The following is a 22,035-nucleotide window of genomic DNA, read 5'->3' on the forward strand; positions in this document are numbered from 1 at the left end:
GAGTCCGTTTCATCAGTCATTTGATAATTGTTCATCTGTCATTAATTTATTATTTGTAAAGTGGCTTCGTTAAATAAATGCCATAGTATTTTATATTTCAATTAAATGCGTTTAATTAATTTTATATCAACCTTCCTGATAAGTTAAGTATAAGATCTCTCTCTTAATTTTAACACTGCGTGGTCCAGTGAGGGATTACCCTCGCTCTGAGATTACTGATTCTAGCTGGACAGGTACGTAAACACCTTAAGTTTACACATGTGTGGGCCCTTATTTTATTACGACCACATTTAGCTGATAAAATAAGTGGACCCGTTGCAGGGTATCTTGGTTAAATAAATTTAATAAAATAAATCCAGATTTACTTTTCTTTATTTTATATTTCTAACCCCGGAGCATTAAGTTTCTTTTTCCAGCTGCATGTCCAGCTAGTGATGGAGGAATTCAGCGTACTCAGAGTGCACGGCAGCAGAAGTGACTTATATTTTATATAATAAATTTAATAAATTGATAGTTAATAAGTGAGGAAGATTCGTGATTGGTGGACACGAGCCAGTCAAGGATCCTCGTTATATGTTGCAAAATATAATGTAACAATATAGTAATTTTTAATATGTCATAGTATATAATGTCAAGGATATGATGAGATATGTTATTGCTATGTAATACTATGTAAATTTTGTAACAGGGTAAATTAGAAATTCCTGTGAAATTGATAAATTGAATTTTGAATTTGTTTACTGTCGATAACCGGTCGATGAACTCGTAAATTTGGGTTAGTGATGCGACTAGTCACCGAGCGTTGCATGATCACTAAGACCCGAACATTCGCCACTCCCCTAGTTTAAGTTTTCCGGGAGTAAACAAAAGATGGCCGAGTGGAGCGATATATGGGACTGCGGAACGTGGATTTCAATCAGAGTTGTTCAGACGTCTACAGCAGCAAGATGCATATTAATTAATCAGGTAAATATATATATCTACATCCGCTTCACGTGGAACGAGGTGATCATATCTATATGAATTGATTATCAGGCCCATAGGCCCATAGGCCGATAATTTTATTAACTAAAATTTTATACTAATGCGTACTGTTCATTGACAGATTAGCCATAACCAAATAAATTGTCGAGTATACGAGACATCGAGAACGACGATCGATAGAAGAGCGAGAATCCATCAGCCAACAGAGAACCCAAAGCAGATCACGAGCCGAAAGCCGAACACCAGCTATTGTCTTCATCTGGTTGCTGCTGTAAATTTCATCAAGGTAAATTATAATTAATTAAGGCCTATAATTAATTGGCCGAATTAATTAAAATTTATTATTTTTTTTTTATGTGATTTTACTGAGATGACCAGGGTTTTTATTTTTTGTTAAAGGAATCAAGGCTTTTCTGGTCCCGTTTATAGACTTTTTAGATTAAATTCATCGTATTAATAAATACATGTGGCCTAACCTTTGTTAGTACGCACTGTAATAAATACATTTATCGAATAAAAGAAAATCTTGAATTTACTATATTTTAAAACGGTTTCGCCCCGAATATACTTGCTGGGCTCATCAGTAAAGTTGATGCAAGTATATTCTACTTTTGCTCGAACATCATCATATGAAAAATTCATCATAATTTTTTTTAAATTTTCAATTTTATTTTTCAAATTTAACATCATTTATACGGTCTAAAGTAGAATATACTTGCATCAACTTTACTGATGAGCCCAGCAAGTATATTCGGGGCGAAACCGTTTTAAAATATAGTAAATTCAAGATTTTCTTTTATTCGATAAATGTATTTATTACAGTGCGTACTAACAAAGGTTAGTCCACATGTATCTATTAATACGATTAATACGAATTTAATCTAAAAAGTCTATAAACGGTACCAGAAAAGCCTTGATTCCTTTAACAAAATATAATTTATTACTTAATATCTTCCCGTTGGTTACGCGTAAATAAATTGGAAGTTTCAGGCCCGTCGGCCGTTTCAACCACGCATCGAGTCTCGTGTTCTCGAAAGTTGTCGCGCCACTATTATCCGCTATCTTGTCTATAACTCTGATTTTATTTTATTCAAGGCCTTTCAGCCGGAATAAAATAAATTTTTTACGTAAATAATTCGGTAAATAATTCAACTAAATTCTTTTTATTTTATCCCAGGCCCATCGGTCGCTATAAATTAATTTTCTTGTTGCGACATGATTTAATTCAGGCTGGAATTGATTCCATTGGCCGAATTAATTATTAATTAAATAAATTACTCGTATCCATGCGTAAATTCAGGTCCGGGTGACGCCAACTCACTGGCCGACTTTCTAGTCAATTTATGGACTTAATTCTAGTCATAAAATTGGTCTTAAACAATTTTAAGTTAATTAAATAAATTTCTAAATCAAATGAAGTCATAAAAAGGACGCTAGAATTTTGATAAATTGAGATTGAGTTGAATAAAGGAACGGTTTATTTTGTAGTAAAATAAATTTAATGTATAATAATTGAGGCAAATTAATAGTGAAAATTTATAAATGAAAAGTTAATTAATTAATAATTAAATTTACACAAAATTAATTAATTATTTATTGAGAATTAAGTGAATTAAAGTGATTGGTGCAATTCTAAGTAGATTAAATTAATGCGTAAATTTTATATTGAAAGTTTAGTTGGAATTAGAGTCATGAAAATTTAGAGTGAAGAAGAAAGCGGTGATATTAAAGGTCTTGAAGTACAAGGGAAAGTAGAGTCAAATTAGTGTTAAATAGTTGAACTATGTCTGTGATTTAGGTCCGGTGGACCAAATAAAGTTAGATTAAGGATACATCCAGGGGATGTTTTTAAAATAAATGCGGTTAACGTCCTGGGGACGGTATTAATTGGTTATTAAGGTTAAAGTCCAGGGGACAAGGTATTAAGGACGGTCTTTTAACGTGTGTGTGAATGTGGAAACGTCCGGAAAGACGCTTAAAATAGAGTGAGTGTGGTAACGTCCGGGAGACGCTTAAAATAGAGTGTGTGCGAGTGTGGTAACGTCCGGGAGACGCTTAAAATTAGTTTGCCATACGAATTTAGTTTGCTATAAGGAAAATTGAGTTTTTTATGAGATTTCATTGTCATAAGGAAAATTAATTGTTATAAGGAAAATAAAATTAAAGCAAGGTGCTTAGTTAATTAAAATTAGACTAAAGTTTAAATAAATTTATTTCAGCCTATTTGATATTCCTCTGCTCTCTCACAAAAATTAATTTTACAACGACCCTGATTGATCTACAATAAAATTTAACGAGATCTGGTTCTGGAAGGCCAAGTCCATCTTCCAGTGGCGCCCTAATATTCGACCATAATACTTAGGTGCGACCAGACTTGACAAGGTTAATCCCTCTTTTATAATTTTACTACGTTTATATTATCATAAAGTATTACAATTTAACGCCACATATATACTACCACGTATTTATGATAATATATCATTGCTATATATTACTGTGTATAATCCTACATATATGTGATAAATAATAAAATTGTTGATTTTTCTAATGGATTCATCCGATTCTAAAATCAATTCAATAATCGTTATCTTGTATATCCAGGATATTTTGATACAATCTCCTAACTCAAATTTCTGACTATTTTTAGCACTTTTGAACTCATATCGATCATATAGCTTAACATAAATGTTGAATTGTATTGAAACATATTTTTAACTTCCCGCTAAGAAAATCAACGATTTTCGAAAAATTGGGAAGTTATTATTTTCACCCCGATTTGCGAAAATCGAAATTTCATCGGATGTCGACGTTTCGAGGTCCTAGGAAGCTTTCTGACGATTTTCAGAATGATGTCCGAGTGTCTGTATGTATGTATGTATGTGTGTGTGTGTGTGTGTGTGTGTGTGTGACCGTTCTATAACTTTTTAACTAATGAACCGATTTGGATGGTTAAGGCAGCAATCGAAAGAGCCTGTTCGCCATCAACTTTTCTGAAAATTTCAGATCATTTGATCAAGGAGACTCGAAAATATTGGCGAATTACGGAAAAAAAAATTTTTTTTTTTCAGTTTTTTATTGATTTCTCAGAAACGACTTAAACGATCGACTTCAAAATCTAATCAGCTCTAGAACTCAATAAAGCACGTCGATTGCCGCCTCAACCATCGAAATCGGTCAATTCTTTCGTGTGATATCGTGGTAGAAAAATGCTAAAAAAGGTTTTTTTCGAAAACAGTGGGAGACAAAAGTATTTTCGAGCTCGAAGAGCTCGAAAATGTATTCACAACAGTGTTTTCGAGCTCAAGGAGCTCGAAAACAACGGGAAGTTTTGGGGCTGGCCCGCAGGGTCAACCGATAGACAGATTTTTTTTTTTTACATATGTTGAAATATATGGGAAAAATATAACTACATATTTATCAAATTAAATATGCTCACGCATACTGTTCATCCTATGGTGTGAAATATGATATATAGTATATATTGAATCATATCCTTATAGGAAAAAACAATAGGCCCAAGCTTGGTCGAGGCTTGGCGCAAGACTTATTTACTCTGGGAGAAGCTTGAAATCCAAGCTTGGCCCAAGTCTGTCTAATCATCGAAATGATAGCACTGAGCGAAGCTTGGGTGACAGTATTGTGCCAAGACTACATCTTAGTATTGTCTCAATATCCAGTGCCAGTTTTGTGCCAAAACTGCATCTAAGTATTGGCCTAATATCGAGGAGCTAGTATTTTGCCAAGACTGTTGCTAAATAAGCACCTATACGTATTAAATATAAAAAAAATGTTAGAAGACATATGCGTGATTATAACATATATATGGAAATAAATTTGTGCGATAGAGAGATCGTGTAGGTTGATGAAACTAATTTTTTTTTGCATTTGCTGGGTCTCGAACCTGGTCCTTCATGGCTGCTAGGCAAGTGTCTTATCCACTAGGCTGTTACGCTATAAATAAAAGCCAGAAGTTTTAGGTACCATTTGTTATTTAGACTGTCAATTGAATGTCTGTTGAGCTTTGGCCCAAGACTGGTAAACCAAGGCCCGTCAATGAAATGTCTGTTGAGCCTTGGGCCAAGACTGGCAAACCAAGGCTTGCCACTTGAGTATTGGTGGAATCTTGGCCCAAGACTTACAAACCAAGGCTTGTTACTTGAGTAGTGGCTTAATCATGGCCCAAGACTGGCGTACCGAGGCTTGTCACTTGAACGTTAGTCGGATCTCGGACCAATCTTTGGAGGCCGGGCCTCAATATTTTTTTTCCTACAAGGGTATATTAATCCGAATATAATATAAGTTATATATCTGCGAATATTAAAATATATATTTTACTGGTATATTAAATGTTATATGTTTAATATTATATCAAAAATGTACTACATCATTATAGAATGTATTCTACAATAATCCATATGCAACGAATATATGTAATAAGCGGCGAAATTCTATATAAATACCCATATATGATTTTATTTATTTCTATAAAAGCGAAGTTGAATTCTCGGTATATGATCAGCCATAAATAGCTTTTTCATGCGGGAAGAAAGGAAAGTTTTAGTATTGGCCCACAGGTTCAACCATCCTCTATATTTTATTATTGATTTCCGAGTAATTGAAATTGTCCCTTTACAAAAATCAATCGAAAGATAAATTTTTCAATTTTGATTCATGTTTCAAGTATTTTTTTAGCAACAATTTAAATTTTCGTCATAAAAAAATGTTAACTATTGACGAAAAAAATTTTTTTTTTTAGTATTCAGACATAAGACAACAGTTGCATTTTCTATAGGACAGTTTGAAGTTTGAAAAACGATGGTTAGTTGCTGAATGATTAATTGTTAGTCAAAACTGTCACTTTTAGTTTAAATACCGTTAAACCAACAAAAAATTATTAGTAAAATCTTTAGAATCTCTCAAATTAAAAAGTAAAATCGTACTAAAAAAATTTTCAGATGACATTGCTAAAAAACATCTGAGCAGCAGTTAGCCTTGGGGGCCAGCCCCAAAACTTTCTGTTGTTTTCGAGCTCAAGGAGTCCGAAAATACTGTTGCATGCATTCTTTTTTCTGAGCTTTTCAAGCTCAAACAAGTTACGTTTTATATTAGTTTGAAAATTTAAGATTCGAAAACAATTAATGAACAAGCGTTTTTTAAATTTTTATTCACGATGATGTTCAATAGAATAAATATAGCAGGCACAAATCAATTCAAGTGATCAAAATAAGAAGTTGGATCAGTTTTGACCCAAATAAAAGCGTTATTATGTGAAATATCCGAGAAAAACGGTGTTTTTTAAAATTTTTTTGTCGACAATATTATTTAAGCTAAAAACCGAATTGCATTACTCTATGTAGTGATCGAGAGAGACCATAAAGACGATGAATTGGTATAATTTTCAAAACATTTCAGTACACTATAATTTATAATTTATCCAGAAAAAATGAGATTAAATGTTATTTTTTAAACTTGATGTCGTTGATATCTTTTGAACTAAGCGATTGAATTTGATGATCGATGTGGCCATCGGCGTGTATTATTGAGTTCTGAAGCTGATCAAATTTTAGAAATGTTTAATTTAGTCGTTTCAAAGACATTCACGTAAAAACGTTTTTTACTATTTTTTTCTCCGACGATATTGCTTTAACGAATTCGTTTATTAATGAGCCGATTGAGATGGTTGGGGCTTATCGTTTAAGTCGTTTCTAAGAAATTAAAAAAACTTTTTTTTTCGTAATCCTTAAATATCTTTGAGACTGCTTGATCAATTGTTTTGAAATTTTCAGAAAAATTGACGGCCGACAAACTCTTTTGATTGCCGGAAGAACCATTCAAATCGGTTAATTAGTTCAAAAGTTATAAAAAGTTTACATACACACATACATACAGACACTCGGACATCATTCTGAATTCGGTCGGAATAGCTTCCTAAGACCTCAAAACGTCGACATATGATGAAAATTTGATTTTCGAAAATCAGGGTGAAATCCATAACTTCTCGAATTTTTGAATATTTTCAATTTCTTTTGCGGGAAGTTAAAAATTATTGAATACCGTCAATTATTTGAAAGGTAAAAATAAATTTCGAAAATTTTTTTGCCTCTGATTTTTTCATGATCACTCAAAAACTATCAGGGATAAGTACTTAACTACGTAACTATAAGTACATTTGACCTAAAGGTCTTTTTAGACTAGAAACTTCAAGGTTCAATTCGTTTTTCTATGTTCTACGACTATTTTTCGTTAAGTCACAGTATTTTGAAAACTGCCTAAAAATTTAGGATTGTTTTTTAAACCCTTCAATTTTTGTGGGTTCTGTAACAAATTACCCTCAAACAAAATAACTTCGACAAAAGAACCTGTCAAAGTTATTTTGTCTAAGGGCACCTATTCGCGACACCCTTTCTGATCAGTAAAACATGGAATAACTAATAAATTTTGGTAAAAAAACAAAACTATTTTTGTTGAACTGTGTCCCCAGTCTCTCCTATATTATTTTTCCATAATATATTATTCGATCATATATTGTGACTATAAAAGGCAAACGCCGTTTGATAAGGTTTTTTCGTTCAAATTCATACATCCGTAGATTTATCAACCATAGTGATAATAATTTCGTTTATTTGAGTACATATAAAGTTTCATTTTCGCCACTAGATTTTTTTTTCATCTAAATATTTTCTTCTGTCCTTAGAATATTGCTAAAACTCAAAACTATTCCTGGCTACAGAATGGAAATTATTAATGTAATTTATGTAAAAACAATTATGTGAACTTGTAGAATTTATTTTTAGTCATAAATTTGCGTAACCCGGTGAAAAAAGATTTTATACAATTGTATAAAATTATATACAAAAAATGGCCCGATCCAATTGTATACAACTGTATAGAAATTGTATACAATTGTATAAAATCTTTGTTCATCGGGAAGTGAAGAGCTATACTTGGTAAGGATACATCATTGTGCTAGATACAATTACAAAAAGTAAACATCGAATAATATAATAAATATACTGCAATAGTATTTTAGCAAACGAGTAATAATATTTAAATCACAAATTCTAATTCGAGTGATAAAAATTTATAAGATATTTCTAGTAGTTAATTCCATTTTCTTTAATTAGAATATTATTGGAAAATTATAAAATTGTACATTATATGTTTAATATTTAAAAAAAAAAATAAAAATGAAAAGTATACCTATTTAATTTAAAAAGTAATAAAATAATTTCTTATAACTGTACATTTTAATTCTTTTATCACTGACATTCAACGTACAGAGAGGACTAGATTTCACGACTGTTAGAATTCACATCAATGATGTGCTATTATACTAATGTATATTATAGTATTTAGTTTTGAAAGTGGGAGTAAGCGTTTATAGTCAACGATGCAAAAGCCTCGTCACTAGAAGCTAGTTGTACCTATACATTAAGTGAGTCTTTTATGCGAACGTCCTTGAGATCATTGGCACAATACACGTGCATCAGTACGAGTCTTCTCTGTATTAAACATATCCACTTACATACGCCATGACAGGTAGTAAAATGAGCTCATTTATTATGCCTTTTAAATTTGATATTATATGTTGAATGCATATTATTAAAGAATTTTCATAAATAAATAATGTAAGGTTGAGTGAGGCATCTGAATTTTTCATCAAAACTAATAACTAATAAAACCTAATAATTTCCAAATATCGTCCAAAACTTTTTGAATAACTAAGGTTAACAAAAATTTTTCCAGGAAAAAAAATATATAAGATCATATATGACTGATATGTAATCAGATAAGATACATAAAAATCCACATAAAAGTATATGCTCATATATACTTCTATGTAGATATATATGCATCATACATGAACATAAATGATCACCAGGTCCAGGTACTCCGTATGGAAGAGGTAATAGTAATAAAAATAGAGGTAGTACATGTTGAAAAAAAGTAGATGATACGTATGATTGGCAGTAACCGAACATCAGTGATGTTCGAGCAGTAAATGAACAAAATTTCAATGACAGTGCGAACTGTCAAAATCTTTTGTAAATCTTAATTTGTTTAGTCAAGTAAAAGTTTGTGTATTATAAGCATATATGTAGTTGCAGTATGGATTCCGAGTAAGAAAGATTATAGAGAATTATGTATAATTTGAATCTAATTATTTGTAAAAGTGGTCCAACATCTCGAGTCGAAATTTGAAACGTATCTCAGGCGCCTCAGGTCTTTAAAACGTATATTGAGCGTTTTAGGCGTTTAAAGCGTATGTCAAGCGTCTCAGACGTTATAAGCGTGATTAAAACGTTTCAGCTCAAAAACGTAATAAGTGCAATTTTGAGCGCCTAAGTATGGAATAAGCGGGAAGTTGCAGGGATGGCCTTTAGGGTCAACCGTTTTCCTAATTTTTTTTTCGAGTGGTCCATTATGCCCCATATACCACATATTGGCCCGAAATATCATAAAAACATAGAAGTCATAACTTGACGGAAAATGGAAAAAAAATTTTTTACCTAATACCCAGTACATGACCTTTTTAATTTTAATCGGAATTAAAAAATTATTGAAAAGTTTTAAACATGCTCTTAACACCTGAGACGCTTAATTTACGTTATAAACGCCTGAGACGCTGGAGATACGTTTTAAATTTCGACTCGGGATATGATTATCAATAATATAGAAGTACATATAAAATAAATCACTAAAACGATCTTAGAAAAGAAAATAGGCATTTAATACGATATATCGGCAAATATTCATGGTAAATGACCATTGATTGAATAATACTTTTTGACTATCTAATTCATTTATAAATTATCCTTCCTCTTTCTTCTCTTACAATTATAATATTACACCGACCCTGACGTATTAAGATCCGGTTCTGGGAGACCGTATTGCTTCCAGTGGCGCCCTTAGTAAGGACGACGAAAGTAGTAGTACACCATGTTATAAGTTTGTTTCTTTTCAAAAATAATATGGAATCGTTTAAAAAAACTCATTTTGGCAGCTTAGTAAATTTTAATGAAGTTTTTCCTTATGTAACTTATCAATTTTGTTTAATTTAATTAAGCTTAATAAATCATTTTATAAGCATTTTAAAAAATATTATTACACAAATCTATATATTAACTTTTTCTATCTCCTACCTTCTATATTAAAGATAAATAAAAATGAATCACCAAAATGCATGTACGCGCATAGTTTCCAAACGACTGCAGCAAATTTGACAATTCTTTTTTTGTTGTATTCGTTATTTTCAGGACAAGGTTTGTATAAAAAAAATTAAACCAGCTGACCCTGCAGGCCAGCTTTGAGACTTCTCGCTGTTTTCGAGCTTACACAGCTCGAAAACACTTTTGTCAAAATACTTATTCGAGCTCGACGAGCTCGGCAATATATTTTAATATATTTGTTTTTTTGAGCTCTTCGAGTTTCAATAATATATAATTTCATGAAATCGTATACAACTTTATAAAATTTTATAAAATTTCATCTAAATATTACTTCTCTTCTAAGGACTTACTTCATGAAATCATATAAAATTGTATTAGATTGTATAAAATTTTATATAATTTTATGAAATTGTATAAAAGTTTATACAATTTTATAAAATCTTATAAAATTTCGTACAATTATATAAAATTGTATCCAATTATTACTTCCCTTTTAAGATCTTACCATATAAAATTTTATAAAATTTCATAAAATTCTATGAGATTTGATAAAATTATATAAAATTATATGAAATTCTATAAAATTTCGCTGTACAGTCTTATAAAATTGTATAAAATTTTATATAATTTTATACAATTGTGTAAAACTTTATAAAATTTTATTCTATTTTATACAATTTTAAAAAATGTCATACAATTTTATAAAATTACATTTATCTATTACGTTCCTTACTCAGATCTTACTTTATAAAATTTTATAAGATTTCATTAAATTGTATAAAATTGTATGAATTTTTATAAAGTTTTGCTGTAAAATCTTATAAAATCTTACAAAATTTTATAAAATTGTATAAAATTTTACATTATTTTATAAAATTTTATAAAAACATTTTTTCCCGGGTTAGATCTTTTGAAAAAATCATAAATTATGATAATTTTTATGAAAAATTGGTAGAAAGTAATAAGTACGCAAAAAAAATTATCGAGTATCATAATGATTTTAGAAGTCTTCGATTTTTAATAACCAGCAAACATAAGATATGTTATGCTATGAAAGTAATATCAAAATAAATCTTGAAATTTTGTAAATCGGGGGTAAAGTTTTGATAAAAGATTGCTATTAATTGGAATGTAAATAAAAATTATGACGTGTATCATATTATAGTTTTTCAATGATGTATTTATAAATTTTTTATGATTTTGTATCAAAAATTAAAGTATTAAATTCGAAATAAATTCATTATATTTTAAACTCCTTTGTAAAATTTTTCTATAAAAAAATGTTTTTTTTTTGGTTTATATTATATAACTTTCATAATTTTTGATCACACAAAAAATAATTAGAACTAAAAATAATAATTATCACAAGAGAATAACAAAGTTTAAAGATTTTGTCATGATATTTATATTAACTTCAATTTTTATTATTATTGTCTGGATATAAATTCTCGGACATTGATTCAATTTGAAAATACTAAAGTAAGCATAATAAAAATTCTTACAATTTCAAAAGTTTTAGTTTTTTGAGTTGATAATTCTCATTATATGGTCAGTGTATACTCTACTTTTTCAGGAATGCAGAATTTCTCTTGCCAGCATAATAAAATTTGTGAAATTTAAATTGATATGTACTTAGTTAAGGAAGAACACTAATAGAAAATCATTAAAGTTTCAAAAATTAATAGCAGTCTTTACACCCATTTAATAAAATTTCATTGAAATACAGCTATTTATAATTTCTCGACGATAATTTTTGTTTATCTTTAAGTAATTTTTACAACGGTGTTCAATCAAAATAGTTTTTTGTTCTGAATGCTCGGATTTGGGTTATTTTTCTGGTCAGTACTCCACGGCAATTTATTCAAGAAGCATCTACTTTATTTAGCAAGTGTCTATTATCAGTTGAGTTGTATGGGGTTGTGTAATTATGATAATCTTTATTTTTATTGATTTTAATATTATCACCCTGATTAAAAATACTCATTGAAAAGGATTGAAAATTATTTCAATTCTTTTAAATCCATACGGAGGTTTTGGAAAGTATTGAATGGAATTGAAATTTTGATCATTTGAATACTTTGTAATTCTTAAAATTGAATTCAAAAGTATTGACAGTAATTCAATCTTTCATCATTTCAATACCTTCCAATATGGAATTATTTTGGTATTGAGAAGGATTCAGAAAGATTAAAAAATGTCAATTCATTTTAATTCTTGTCAATCCTACACTCGATCCGAAATATCGAACTATTTTGGTATTGAGAAGGATTCAAAAAGATTCAGAAACGTCAATTCATTTGAATCTTTTTCAATCCCACACGTAACTCGAAATGTGAAATTATTTTGTTATTGAAAAGTATTCAGAAATATTGAAAATTTCAATTCATTTCAATCTTTTCCAATCCAACTCTTAACCCGAAATATGAAACTATTTTAGTATTGAGAAAGATTGAGAAAGATTAAAAATATCAATTCATTTAAATCTTTTTCAATTCCTCGAAAGTTTAAAAATTCTTATATTTAATTATTTTTGGATTCAATATGATTGAAAAGTCTTAAATTTATGTCCAGATGAAACCCTTGGAGTATAGAAAGAATTCAAAAGAATTCAATTCTCATCTTTTTCAATACTTTTCAATGAGTATTTTTAATCAGGGCATGCTTATGAGATTTGTTTGCAGAACTACTTGTATGCTTGACGATAAATAACACACTTACGAATAAGAATAAATTATACTTTTTTGTATTAATAAAATAAAAAACTATTCGATGTATTATTGTATGTAATAAACCTAAACTGCATGAATTTTAATTTTATGAAAAATTAGAGGTATTTTTATTTATTTTATATCATCCTCATAAATGTTTATTAAGTTAGACGAGTAGTTATAAGATTCTTCGTAAAATTTATGATATTAATATAATAATTTTAACTATTCTTTTCTTTACTTTGTAAATTCAATATTGTATTGTTGTTGTCTTCATATTTTTATTTTTAATAAAATATTACTTGATCTCCACTCATGATTTACTATAAGGAAAAAAAATTACGGGTACGGTTTTCATAATTTTATGAGATTTTTGTCTTATACCGTTATAGAAGCTACGTCCATAATTTATGGGAGCAGTTCGTATAATTATGGGAATGCCACCCTTAATATTACGTTATTGAAATCGTTTTGACTCAAATTCAACCTTGAATAACTTTCGAAGTAGTGAATTTAGCAAAAAATGTTAAGAGACCTTTTTTGTAGAGCATTCAATTTCCTTCGAAAATCTGTCATGATCTTTTTTAGATATTTCTTGATTCGTCAGTTACAAAATTCCAAAGTAAAAATGTTAAATCGAAAAAATATATCACTTTATTAAGCTTAATTAATCGGAAACGGCTTTTCTGACGAAAATTTTCAACCAGACCTTTTTTGTAGGGAATTTAATTTTACATAATAATAAGTGGAAATGAATTTTTTTTACTCTAATGTTTGAGCTGTTCTGACGTAAAACATCAAATTATGAATTAAAATAAAAAATTGCGATGATAGACCTCTTAAAATTAATATTAAGGGCTCAAACTTTCATGAAATTTTTTTTTTGTCATTCTGAATAATATTTTCGATATAGCTATGAGAAAAAAAATAGTCAATTTTTTTGGCCCAGTCTAATATAGATATACACTTAGCGTGGAATAAATGACTTTTCTTATTCAGGGTAATGATTGAGGCTCAATAATCTGAGGTTCCTAGAGATTAGAATTGTTTATTGAAATATTAAAGAATTTTCGTAAACGTCCATTTTTTGACTTGTAGATAATTCTTTAAATGTTTTTCTAATGGACATTTTTTATCAAACACTCTTTGCACGTATATCTATTTTGTAGGTTAGACTAAACTAAACATAAAATATATGAATACCAAACGTCAGCTGATAGATTTAGGTTATGATCAAATGTTAATAAAAAGATATCTTTTTGGCCTCATGAGGACATCTACAGAAGTTATCATAAAGTTATCTTTTAGATCTCGATGAATCGATATCCTTAAAAAGTTGTCAAAAAGATAACATTTGTCTGGTCTCTAAAAGATATCTTTTTTCAGATAACACAATGATGCCTTTCTGACATGGATGCCGAACGGGTTAAGAATCTCGAATTGAAAAACTGATTTTCCAAAATTGGCTTCAACCTTAGTAAAAATGTACAAGGGCCGCCTTCGTTTTAAACTAAGCGCGAGCCACTGAAAAGTCAGGGAAGTGCTGAAAATTTTCAAAAAATCTACCTTCCATTCTGGCTGCCAGACGGCATTTTTTTTATAAACATACCTGTTTATAATTTTTTTCAAGTTAAAGTTTAAAGTACAATAAATTTCGATACCCCAGTCGAAAAATTAGATATGTTTCAAAATAAATGATAAATTAAGAATTTCTTTATTTAGTTTGGGTGTTGAAATCGTATTTATTTTATATGGGATTTTAATTGGTTTTTATCCGCATCTTATATCCGGCTTGCCGTATATTTAAAGGGGCCTCTTTGCCGCGCTCGCTGCAAAGTGCAGCGTTAACAATTTTAGGGATAGCAACTTCGGCCAACACCTGGTTGCATGTCGTCAACGATTCCTCCAATCAGGGAATTACACTTGACTGTATTCTAAATTCATCCAATTATATATTCTAAATTATTCCCTCCAGAACCGCGAACCGAGGTCATAAAAACAACGAACACCAAAGTGCGGCAGCCTATGACGCTTGAGAAGTTAATGCATCTTCCTTGCTGGCCCGCGTGAGTTCTAAACCGTGTTACGTTTAGGCAACCCTCTTTTCTATTTTCTATTTCTCTTAAAACCGATTAGTTCATATCCGTTAAATAAAATCTAAACAGTCAAGTATACTATAAAATCCCACGGGAAGATCGTCTCGATATTGCACTCGAGGATGCGTGTCAAGTCGCTTGTTACCGTTAAAGTTCTATTCAAAATTGTCTCTTTTTAAATTATATTTTCTTTTCCGAAAATCACCACACGGGAAGTACCGCTCACGTAAACACGAGGAGGCGTGGGTGATTTTTATAATAATTGTTAAGTGTATAAACAACGATTCTCGTCCAAGTAAATTGCTGGAGTCGGGGATTCATACCGAACTCTTATGAGCTAAAGACTCAACAAATTCAAAGTGTAAAACCTGTAAGTTTAAGTTCTAATAGTTAAGTGCAATCTTTAGAGATTTAAGTGAAAGAAAAGAACCTTAGTGTTAAGAATAATTTAACATCTTGTGAACTGAGTACGGCGAGCCCATAGGGAAATATTTCAATAAACATCTATCATTGGGAAACCATGCATTAGTTTATTTCTTATATTAAGAAACGCATCCCTTCTTCCTGAGCCAATTCATCTTTCGACCAGGGACCAACAGAAGCCGTACCCAGAAGTTTGCAGTCCGAAGGCTACAAAGACCAACTTACAAGTAAGCAGCGAACAACGAAAGGTAGGTGAAGTTACGAAATTTTTTAATATATTGCATCCAAATTCTGCATCGAATACACAGAGAGGCCCCCACGGGGTTTATCATTCGAGTTCTCACAATAAAAATAAAACCTAGAGCTAATCCTCTACGAAAATCACCCTGTTTGCCCGGTGCCTCCCACTTGAGGCCCACGCGACCATTTCCAATAATTAATTATTATTAATTAATTAAATCCGGACATAACACGCACTATCCACTATCCAGGCCAATATCGGGCTTATTTTCGAATAACACTTAGCATGGATTAATTCATTTTTCTTAATCAGGATCATATTTACTCAGTTTTCAATCGCTTCTAGATTAAAAACTGACTTTTTTGTTATAATTATTAGTTTGTTTTGATGAGTTTGAAGAAAAAAAACAGACTTTTTTAATTATAATTTTAAGTCTACTCTTAATCGCCTTTAGATCAAAAATATGACTTTTTACAAATATCAATAATAATCATAATCTAGATTTAAAATTTTATTTTAATTTTTTTGATATTTGAAAGATGCTAATGCACTTTCGTAATAAGATGTTGAAAGAATTTTTATGATTTCTAATACCAAAATATTTTTTAATTTCATCCAGTAAATAAGAAAAATTTTTTTGACATTTTAAGAGTAGTTTTATTCGTTTTATTCAATATTATAAATATTCAGTCAAAACGACCAAAGGATGAAGTTTTCAAACTATCGTTAACTGCCAACATTTTTAAACGAAAGACACTATGTAAATTAGGGTGTCCCAAAAAAAACAAATATTTTTTTTCCAACGTCTTATGGGCTCAAAAGTTACTTTATATGATAAAAAAAATCCTCACCGAATTTCAGCCAAATATCTTTAAAATTGAGCTATCACAAAGGGGGTTCCCCTTTCCCATTTAAAATACACGGGAAATTTTTCATTTTAGTTTTTCGTTATTAAGACTACGAAAAATTTTTTTTTTAAATTCCGCTTCGTATAATTTTGCAGGAAATTAAATTCTCCACAAAAAAGTCCTGATGCATTATGTACCCGACTAGAATTTCTTCATGGATTGCCTGAAGTACCATAAGGACCTTATCAGGTTAATATAAGGTTTGCCTTGTTAGGGAAAACCTGACAAGTTCCTTGTCAGGACCTCATCAGGATATCCCTATTCAAAAAAAAAGTTATTTGCCATCGGGTCAACCTGACGAGTTCATGATCAGGACCTCGTTCGATTTACGAAAATCGAATTTCTAAGAGATCTTGACGTTTTGAGCTTCTAGGAAGCTATTCTGACTAATTTCAAGATGATGTCCGAGTGTATGTATGTATGTATGCACGTACGTACGTACGTATGTAAATAACTGTATCTTTTGAACAGATGAACCGATTTTGAACTTTAAGGTGTCATTCGACGCGGCTTGTCAATATCTTGAAGCTGTAAAAATTTGAACTTGATCAGTAGGGCTCGTTCAGAGATATTACAAAAATAAAATTTTTTCAAAAACGTTTTTTTTGGATGATTTTTAATGTGCTAAATGGATTGATTCCAAAATCGACTGGGCTCTAAAGTTTTATAAGCCACATCGAATGCCATCTCAACTATCAAGATCGGTTCATTCGTTCAAGAGAAACCGTTGTCGAAAGAATTTAAAAAAAATTTATTTTTTATTTTTTTTTAAATATCAGAAGAACAACTCGATAAATCGAATTCAAAATTTGATCAGCTTTAGAACTTGATAAATCGCGTCGATTGCCACCTTAACCATCTCAATCGGTCAACTCATTTGAGAGATATCGTTGGAGAAAAAATGGTGAAAAACGTTTTTTTTTTCAAACACAACAGCATACAGAAGTATTTTCCAGCTCGAAGAGCTCCAAAATGTATTCACAGTAATGTTTTCGAGGTTGTTGAGCTCGCAAACAGCGGGAAGTTTTGGGGTTGGCCCGCAGGATCAATTGATAGACCGATTTTTTTTTACAAATTTTGACAAGCACGGTCTTGTAGGAAATTAAATTTCCTACAAAAAGTACCTGATATCCTATGTGCGTCGAATGAATAAGAAAAAAGTTACAGGACTTTAAATGTCAACGAAAAGTGACGTTTAAAAAATATTCATTTTTTGAACTTAATGTTAACAGAAAGTGAACTCCGTTTTTCGTTGACATTCCAAGATCTGTAACTTTTTTCTTATTCATTTGACGTATAAGAGATATCAGGCACTTTTTGTAGGAAATTTAATTTCCTACAAGAACGTGCTTGTCAAAATTTGAAAACAAATTTTTTGATAAAATAAAAATGAAAAAAAATTTACCACTGACAAAACTAAATTTTTGTTGATCTTTGAAGCCCCGTAACTTTTTTCTAGTTCGTTTGACGTACATACTGCATCAGGGCTTGTTTGTAGAGAATTTAATTTCCTACAAAATTATATGAAGCAAAATTTGAAAAAAAAAATTTTTTCGTAGTCTTCATAACAAAAAACTAAAATGAAAAATTTCCCGTGTATTTTAAATGGGAAAGGGGACCCCCCTTTGTGATAGTTCAATTTTAAAGATATCTGGCTGAAATTCGGTGGGAAGTTTTTTTATAATATAAAGTAACTTAAGCCCATAAGACATTGAAAAAAAAAATATTTGTTTTTTTTGGGACACCCTAATGTAAATGGTAAACAACATATAATCAATTCTGGAGCTTAGAATATTTTTTTATAAATATTGTCCATGAAAAAAAAAATATTACGAGTCCATGATTTAATCTAGTTTTGTCCTTGCGAATTTTCAGAACTAAAATGTTTCTAAGTTCAAGAATTAATCTTGTTTTGTCTGCCCGTAACTCAATTTTTTTTTTCAAACAGATCCAAGACAGCTTAAAATCTTTATAAAAGATGAAAAACAGACAAACTAGTTTAAATATAGACCAATTAGTCCAAATGTAGTCCCTTTGTCTGAAATCAAATAAAATATTTTTACCTGGGCGTATATAAAATTTATTTATAAACTCTATTTGAACACACGGAAAAAAATTTTCACGACCACAAAATTCTGCCTTAATATACGGATAACGAAACATTCGTTGGGATTACAATGTTTTTGTAATGCTAGCAAATTCTTTATTGAGTCAATCAATGGTTTGTAACTGTAATAAAACTGTTGTGTTCCAATAAAAAAACTAATTTGTTAAAGTAACAGAACAAATTTTTAGTAGTAACAAAAATTTTTGTAATTATAAGCTAAGATTACTTACGGTAACAAATTCTGGCTTTAAAATACGATGATATAATTATAATCAACATTATGTGTTCTCATAACAAATCGACTTCTTAATTACGACACAAATTAATTTGTTACTAAAACAAATTGATTTGGTATCGTAAGCTATTCATGTTTGTCATTGCAACAAAATGGTGCATTATCCCGTCTTTTGTTACGATGGCGAAACGCTTCTTTGCCGTGCAGTCAGCACATCGATAACTTTATAATTTTATTCATATTCAATAATTTAGAATTAAAAAGAATGCAATAATTACATGAAATCGGATAGTCGCCTATTCAATTCTCTATTAAACTATTCATTATTTGCAATACCGTATTAAATATTGTTCCAGATTACAAAAAGTGATAGGAAGAGGAAGCACAGATAGGGTCATGAAATTATTACCAACTACCGGTGCATACAAGCTACGCTGTAGTAAAAAATATTTTAATAAATATTATGAACTTTCTCAGTTCGGATAGTTATCTTTTTTGTTGAATAAAATTTTACTTTAGAACTCATATATATATTAGACCGGTTCAAAAAAATCGGCTATTTTTTTTTTTTTCAAAACCCGCAGTGAAATATCTTCATAGTCATGAAAAAAGCCTGTGAAAACGGGAGCTCTTAATATCAATTTTGAAAGGTCGCTCATCGTATATTTCTATTTTACGTTTAAATAACATGAAAAAAAAAACTTTTTTAGTTTGGAATTTTTCACCTTGGCAATGGCTGAATGTACGAATAAGCCCAGCATATATTTTTGTAGGGAATTTAACGCTCTACAAAAAAAGTCTCTTATCATTTTCCGACAAATCCATTTGTTCAAAAGTTATTGAAGCTCGAAGTCAAGTAAGAGTAAATTTTGATATCTGTTTACTTTTCCGGCAAAACTATCATACTTATCATAAAATGTCGTTAAATCATTTTTGTAGACAATTTTATATTCTACAAATTATCATCGATAAATTTTTTTCAAATTCTGCATTGTTTTCTAGTTATTTCCATTTTAATGCCAAGCTCTTAAAATCGATCAGAACACTATTTTTTTAGGGTCTATAATATATATATGGGTCATTCCACCAAATAAAATTATTTTTACGGGGCGACCCTCGTCGATTCGGGTCAAACTTTGTGGAGTCGTTCTATATATTAAAAAAAAAATTCTCTGAAAATTTGAGCCTTTTATATGCAGCTGTTTCAAAGTTATGATTTTTTGGAATTTTTAAAAATTTTTGTTTTCACCTTTTTCATTAATTTTTTTTAAGGAAAATTTTTTTTTTAAAAAATGAGCACTTAACAGTTTTTCGTAGGAAAAATTTTCAGCTTTCCAATAAGAATATCCATTTTTTATTTTATGTTACAGAAGACCTTTTAAAATTCGATTAAAGACGAAAAAACGACTTTTATGACTGTGCGGCGCTTGATACATCTAATTTGATATTTTTTTCTGAAAGCTGAGACTTTTTCTCACAAAATATGTGATTTTCACGATGTGCATATTTTTTGTTTGAACAAAATCAATAATTATTTAAATGCAAGTCATTGATTTTATAGTTTTAACAAACTGTAATAGTTCATTGTGCGGCAAGAGATGAAGCAAAACGATGTCAGACGATAGTAAAGTAGGCTGCCCGAGCCGTAGGCAAAAGCTGACAGTAACTGCAATCTGAAGTCGTGTTTTATCTAGTGTTACACACTATTTTGTTCATGATTACCTGCATTGAAAATTATTATCAGTGTCAGCAGCCAGTTAGAATCAAGTTATATTAAGACCAATGGTGTGATCAACCATTAGTGTACGCCTAACTTATGATTTGCAATTTATAACTAAACAGAAACCATAAATACTATTTATTATGTACACAAATTTTTATAAAACTTGATTACAAAGTCAGAACTGTCATTAACGCAGATGACATCAATAGTTTGAAATCACTATAGAACAAAACTCAAGAATCAAAGTTCAAATTACAGATTCCTAGACTTGAACCATTGATGCTGGTATCATGAAAAATAGTTTTATAATTTTTGTTTTTAGAGCTTTACTGCAGATACATACCTGAAACCATATCCTCACACCACAAAATTTATACATCCGGATATTCAAAATTCTACCAGCGTTGATTTCACTGTTATAACCAACCCTTATTAAAAGAAACGACTTAAAACGATTGGAAAAAAAATTTTAAATACTTTTTAATGCTTTTGAATAGTTTTAATACTTTTGAATCACCCTTTTAATGAGCATTTAACATTACAAATCGTTTCGTTTGATCAGGGAATGACGATTTTTTATAGAAAATAAATGTTTTAGACATACGATACTTGGAGTCGAAAACGGTGAAAAAAACACAAGCAGTGCACCCTATCTCACCTATTGTTGATAGCTTAAGATATATATGTGTTAAAAATGTATCAACATCCTCAAAACAAATAAGAATTAACTTTTTTAATCATAGGGAGTTTATATTTTATTTAATTTTGTTCAAACAAAAAATATGCACATCGTGAAAATCACATATTTTGTGGGAAAAAGTCTCAGCTTTCAGAAAAAAATATCAAATTAGATGTATCAAGCGCCGCACAGTCATAAACATCGTTTTTTCGTCTTTAATCGAATTTTAAAAGGTCATCTGTAACATAAAATAAAAAATGGATATTCTTATTGGAAAGCTGAAAATTTTTCCTACGAAAAACTGCTATGTGCTCAATTTTTAAAAAAAAATTTTTCCTTCAAAAAAATTAATGAAAAAGTTAAAAACAAAAATTTTTAAAAATTCCAAAAAATCATAACTTTGAAACAGCTGCATATAAAAGGCTCAAATTTTCAGAGAATTTTTTTTTTAATATATAGAACGACTCCACAAAATTTGAACCAAATCGACGAGGGTCGCCCCGTAAAAATAATTTTATTTGGTGGAATGACCCATATATATATATATATATATATTAGGGTGGCGCAAAAAAACCGACTATTTTTTTTTTTTCCATCTCGCATGAAAATTTGTTGGTTTACGATGTTTTAAGAAGCCTCTCCACAAATCAGCTCGATAAAAATTTTTAAGAGGTCGCTCACGAATTTTGAAAATATCAAAAATGATCGAAATTCGGATTTTTATTTAAACATTTTTTTTTTTTCTCGTGGCAGCAATAGTT

At 30.0% G+C, this 22,035-nt stretch overlaps 1 protein-coding gene across 2 annotated transcripts in view; it reads right to left on the reverse strand.

Moving 5' to 3' along the window:
* The window catches only part of LOC130666103 (G protein-activated inward rectifier potassium channel 3-like), an 81,735-nt gene that overhangs the window by 58,641 nt on the left and 1,059 nt on the right, over positions 1–22,035 (reverse strand). The window contains exon 1 of one of the 2 annotated variants that reach the window (XM_057466784.1): positions 8,185–8,329. The exons of the other annotated variant lie outside the window; for it this stretch is intronic. The gene's annotated coding sequence lies outside the window, so the exon portion shown is untranslated. Of the gene's footprint in view, positions 1–8,184; positions 8,330–22,035 lie in introns of those variants that run through there. 2 annotated transcript variants of the gene reach the window in all.

Source organism: Microplitis mediator, chromosome 3, assembly GCF_029852145.1.
Source record: "Microplitis mediator isolate UGA2020A chromosome 3, iyMicMedi2.1, whole genome shotgun sequence".
NCBI lineage: Eukaryota > Metazoa > Arthropoda > Insecta > Hymenoptera > Braconidae > Microplitis > Microplitis mediator.